Source organism: Mya arenaria, chromosome 16 (genome assembly GCF_026914265.1).
Source record: "Mya arenaria isolate MELC-2E11 chromosome 16, ASM2691426v1".
Classification (NCBI taxonomy): Eukaryota; Metazoa; Mollusca; class Bivalvia; order Myida; family Myidae; genus Mya; species Mya arenaria.
This window is the reverse complement of record NC_069137.1, coordinates 32,935,790-32,941,877: the sequence shown is the minus strand read 5'-3', so window position 1 is coordinate 32,941,877 and position 6,088 is coordinate 32,935,790. Positions and strand designations below refer to the sequence as shown.

The following is a 6,088-nucleotide window of genomic DNA, read 5'->3' as shown; positions in this document are numbered from 1 at the left end:
ATTTACATAATTGAACAGCATTTTCATGTTTCCAAAGCTGCAGACGGTATTCATACTTTCATTGAAAGGTGTCAATACACCTTTCATAGCTATAACCATTACTCATTTTAGCTTTTTTGTAATGACGCAATAAATTTACACAATATACGGCCTTAAATTAATGATTTTACAGCGACGAAGGGATATCTTGTAATCTTATTAGCATGTTTGACAACCTTAACGAGTACATCATTTCCAATCAATGGCATGTTTGAATAAAGAAATTAATTTTATATCCAAATGAATGCATTCAGATCAATCGAATGTGATATATAAGATATTTTCTTTTTTCGAAAATAGACAGTAGAAATTTTCGGCACAGGTTTGATCACGGTGGAGAACCCACGTGACTTATTTGGTAAAGTGCGCGGCAACAAATGTCAACTAGTCTCGATTCAGGTAAGGTTTTTAAAGATAACTTTCTTAATATTTGGAGATTTTTTGTGAAATAAAGACCATAAACCCCGCATTTAAGAGCTCTATCCACGGTAATAAAGAACTTTCTCTAATATTCTAAAGTTTTCCTGAAAATCTTGACCAACTGATTTCTCAGAGTTGAAATCTAAGGCAAAGTAGACGGCTTTTGACAAATCTATCGCTTTACTTCATGTTAGCCGTAAATAATTCATACACAAATCTTATCTTAAGCAAATTTTATGTGTTTTAAAGTTTTCAGCGTTCAGTTTGAACTGCTTATAATTATTTCAAAGGCGAAAATGAACTAAAACCAAATTGATAAAGTACACGGACATTTTAGGTTTGATAAAGTACACGGTCGTTTACAACCTTCAGTGTATATACTCATTATTTCACTGACTGGTGCTAAAACGAGTTATTATAAATTTATTTATTATTTCTATTCTTCAAATTCATTATTGAGCATTGCTCAATGTTTGAAAAGACGCATTGTAATGGAGTGGCAATGGAAGAATGAACGCGTTTTAACAGTTAGACCGACGGAGTCGCCTAAATGATGGGCTCATTTTCATGAATCATGGAAACATGAGTTATCACACTAAAATTCAGTCCCGTATTTTAACAATATATTCGCAATTGACATATAAAGGGCTTGAAGTTTTTGTAAAGGGTGTTCAACTTCTTTTTCGTATCGTATATGTAAAACGTGTTTGTATTCATTATACATGGTAAACAGTAACACATAACTGCTTTATAACTCTTCATTTTGTCAATTTTGAGAAAGAAAAGTGTTCCTGTACTTTTAATGTCTTCGATTGCTTGCTGATTTGATAGACTTATGATTTTGTGACATTTGTTTCATTTCAGAATATGAAGACTCCGACTTAATGCAAAGAATGCGGAATGGCATTTCAAAATAAAAAAAAAACATCTAGTAGACCACGATAGAAGGCATTCTGGTCAATTGCCATCGTTTGCGGGAGTGTTTACACAGACACAGGTTAGTTTTTAGCTTTATTTTTTTCGCAGAGAAATAAGAGTATACTAACAGTTATACTTTTATTATGACTCCCCTCGTGTAGAGGTTAAGATTTGCCATCGTCTGACTGTGTTTTCAACGTTTTTTAGGGGTTGCGTTTTTCACATAATAATGTGGTCAGTGTTTCAGTGGACAGGGTCGTTTAGTTTTATGATGCAGATTACACGATCAAACACTCATTGCGTGGCAGTAATATAGTGTTTTTTATAAATTATATTCAAGTACTGACATTGCCAGCATTTCTAACTTGTGACAGTACATGTCCTTGTTATAGGTGCAGCAATCACGGCGAGACAAAGTTGCACGTTTGCAAATATTGTGGCAAAACTGCTCTTGCAAGACTTGAAGATACACGAAAGACACGAAAGCGGCCAATTGAAGCTAACCTGTGATGTGTGTGGGTTCAAATTGGGTGACACGACCAATCTCCGTGACCAGATTTCTACTAGACACAGGGGAATGACACGTCACAAATGTCTACAGTGTCGCTCAGCATTTAAGTTCAAATCTGGACTCAGCAGGCACGTTAAGGCGAAACACATCTAATCAGGACACATTGAAAGATCACAATGGTCTAGTTAGAAGTGCATTCCAGTATGTTGCCGAATTAAAATAACGTTTTGATGAGTTTAACATTTTATTAAGATAAATAGCAAAAAGTACTGTTACCAAATGGTGCTCTTTCAAAATGTTCGTTTGTCTTACAGTACTGAAAAAATTGCTGTGTAAAATAAGTATGAAAACGGATTGAGCATAAAACATTTTCACAAGGTTAAGAGATGCATTCTTGTCATTTTCCAATTGATGTCCTATAAACTCTTAACTGCATGTATCTTATATAATTCAGCAAGCTTTGAAACACAATTATTTTGTAATCACATTTCAGCCTTTAGTCTAGAACATTCTAATATTCCATGCTCAGCTCTTATCTAGATGTTCAAGTCTTAGTTCTAGCCTGTAAGTTGGTAATATAGTGTGCTCTCATTCCTCCTTGCTGTTTCCCATCTAACTCTGAGCCTCCATTTTTACAATGAGTTCCTGTCGGTATTGTTCGAACGACCGCAGTTTTACTGATGTAGATCAGATAATATTTGTTCAGACTGAACCAAATAAAAGATTCAGCGTTACCTGAAAGGTATGAACACTATGCTTTAAATGTGGAAATATATATAAACTTATTGTGATGTGCTTATTTTATTGTTTTATATCGCATCAAAATAGGAACATTCATGAAATTTATAATCACTACAAACGGGCCGCTAAATACAGAGATGTTTTATTCGCCGTCAGTCCAGATTATAATTTATAAGTAAAACTATCTGATTTTTGAAGAAATGTATGTATGATTCTGTACTGATCTGCATATTGAAAAGTAATTGAACTTATAATGGCAGACTTTCTCTTAAATTATCCCATAGACTATCTTTCAACTCCTCATTAAATATGATTGCTAAATATTTAGTTATTTAGGTGTGCGTTATAATGCAAAATTTATTGATACAACTTAAATAAAAACTAAACACTATACATTCTGACTTCACGAATAGAAAATGCTTCTATAACTATTAGTTTGTTTACCGCACTCTACTTTAAACATTTTAAACAATAACTAAAATGACCGTGTACTTTATCATCCTTAAATGTCCGTGTACTTTATCAATTTGGTTTTAGTTCATTTTCGCCTTTGAAATAACTAGAAGTTAAACAATACACGCTGAAAACTATAAAATACATAAAATTTGCTTAAAATAAGATTTGTGTATGAATTATTTACGGCTAACATGAAGTAAAGCGATAGATTTGTCAAAAGCCGTCTACTTTGCCTTAGATTTCAACTCTGAGAAATCAGTTGGTCAAGATTTTCAGGAAAACTTTAGGATATTAGAGAAAGTTCTTTATTACCGCGAAAAGAGCTCTTAAATGCGGGGTTTATGGTCTTTATATCACAAAAATTCTCCAAATATTAAGAAAGTCTTTAAAAACCTTACCTGAATCGAGACTTGTTGACATTTGTTGCCGTGCACTTTACCAAATAAGTCACGTGGGTTCTCCAACGTGTTGATAATGACTCCATTTTTATTAATTTATCCAGTGATACGCTTCAAATACCCATTAAAATTTAAACTATTGTTCATGCAAACAATGGTCCTTATACTTGCTTTATAATTGTACGAACCTCAGGTATAGATCTTCTCTCGATAAGCTCGCGGTAATACGCATGGGCATAACATAAGCGGGCGCTTTATTGATATTGCGCTACAGTGGGCTTGTACTTCATATTATATACAATTATAATCTTTTGAAATCAACTTATCGAAGCATTGACGTGCAGTTGTCATACTTGAAATCAGTAATATAATAAAATCTACAAATATATTTCAAAACATAAACACTTTCAGAACAAGACATTTCAATGCTTCTATTCATTGTAAGAAAACGTCGATACCAATGCAAGCAGAAACATGTAACCATTCATTATGAAATTGTTCAATATAATGGTTTTGTATGGAGCTCCTTAAGTGTCATCAAGCACGTGGTTTTCAGTGCTAGAAATAATTGACAATGGGAAAAAGAAAGGAATACTAGCTTTTCAAGTTCATGGCACCTACAAGGAGACTAATTTGAATCTACAAATATACATCACGAACATAGTGTGACTTAAACTTCTAGGGATCACTCTAACCACCAAACAACTAATCATTCCATATGCTATGTTTAAGTTATTTGTCATTTAAGATGCGGAGGAACACAACGCAAAGGCAACGCGTTAATCTGTACTCGCGTCTCCATTCCGTTACTTTATGGCCAACCTGGTCGCCAAGCTCTTGGCCTAATACTACAAGATACTGAAGGCAAAACATAGCAGGCACATGGCGTCGGCATGATTTCGCAAAGACGTCGGATTCTGACGTTGGGTAACCTTCGGGCGTACAGTCGAAATTTAAAAAAATCAATGTCAACCCGACGTCGAGTATTGACCGGTTCACACCGAAATGCGACCACTTTTTAGCCAATATCTGACATTTTTCTTACCAAAATCTGACTGATTCTGGACTCACACACGGCCACTTTGCAACCTTAATATTACAGCAATTTGGGACAATTTGTGTTATCAAATCCAATCTACATTGTAAGCTATGTTGTTAGTAAGTGACCATATATGGAATATACGGGGCAAAAGAAACCATATCAGGTGGTGCGATATGAATTCAGTTACCCAATTTGGAAAAAAATATTGGGTCAACGCCTGACCAGCCCTGGACCAATGGCGTACCGTCATTTATGTTGGATGCATGATATATTTTAATATGGCTTACTTATATTAGGGTATTTTTGTTCTATGTTTAAACGTAACAAAATAATTGATCAAAATTGTTTCGTGAATAAAATATTCGTGAAGATAGCTTATTTAAATAATTTTACAGCTGGGAATGCAGTTATCTAACAATACAACCGATAAAATAATTCAATGGTACAATACGTATCTATAAACACATACAATATATACCTACGTGTATGCGTATGTGCGTAAGTGCGTGTGTGCGTCCTTGTGCTAATGAATGCAAACATACATACAAACATATATACATACAGCTATTACGTATTTGACGAGATATTTGACGAGATACAGAGACAATTGTACCAATACAGACAATTGAAGACAATATATGCCAGAACTCGCTCAATATCGACCCAACTCGGCAAGTATCAACAAAACTCGCCTTATATGAGTTTCCTCCGTTTTGATTGGCTACAAAACTCGCCTAATATAGGATTTGAGAAATTGACCATTTTTATTGGCTGTCGAAACTCGGCTTATATGAAAAATATGCTCGAAATTATTTTTAAAGGTAGCCATTTGGTTTTCCGTTTTCCGACTGTTTGAATTTTTTGTGCTTCGTAGCCAATATGAAATCACCTAATTAATAACATTATATTATATTACCAGATATCTTCATTCAATAATTTGGAGTATACACCGATTACGTTTAATTAGAATTGAAAACTTGTAAGAATACATTTCGATGATTATCTGATCATAGTTTATATATTGTATGGAACATTACTTCATAACACGGCCGCTACATATTTGTATATACTATTTCTTGATATTTCGGCAACAATCAGTATGTTTCAATCCTTTTCGATCTGTCAGGGTTAGAAACATTTGTGTTCGTTCTTAAAAATCTGATTTCTTCATCAAATTCTAAAAGCTGTAAAACATAATGTCTGAAATGTCTGTTGCGTTATTCGACAATGATTTGTGGACAACTAAAGGCTGGAGTCTTAAAATATGCATACAAAGACAAAGCTTGTGCCGTGACAATCACAGCAGTCCACTCGCATCGGAGTTCACCATACACTTCACAGTCTACTAGCCGACTTTGCCTCGTCCGAGTATGAAGAAATCAAATTATACGCCAATGGTGGTACACGTCATATGGAGCTTATTTCTTTTATCGTATGACTTTCGCCCCCAATAGTTATGGCTCGCACGTTATGTGTAAATCTGATTTTGACATTACGGAATAGATGTCGGTATCATGCTGCCGTAGATATGAAAGATATAAATGTTAACATTTTCAATTCACT

At 34.3% G+C, this 6,088-nt stretch overlaps 1 long non-coding RNA gene across 1 annotated transcript; it reads left to right on the top strand.

The window, feature by feature from the left end:
• Positions 1 to 233: 233 nt before the first annotated feature.
• LOC128222222 (uncharacterized) lies at positions 234 to 1,907 on the top strand. Its single transcript, XR_008259099.1, has 3 exons — positions 234 to 438; positions 1,324 to 1,456; positions 1,770 to 1,907. It is a non-coding gene; the product is annotated as an uncharacterized LOC128222222 (long non-coding RNA).
• The last annotated feature ends 4,181 nt before the right edge of the window (positions 1,908 to 6,088 follow it).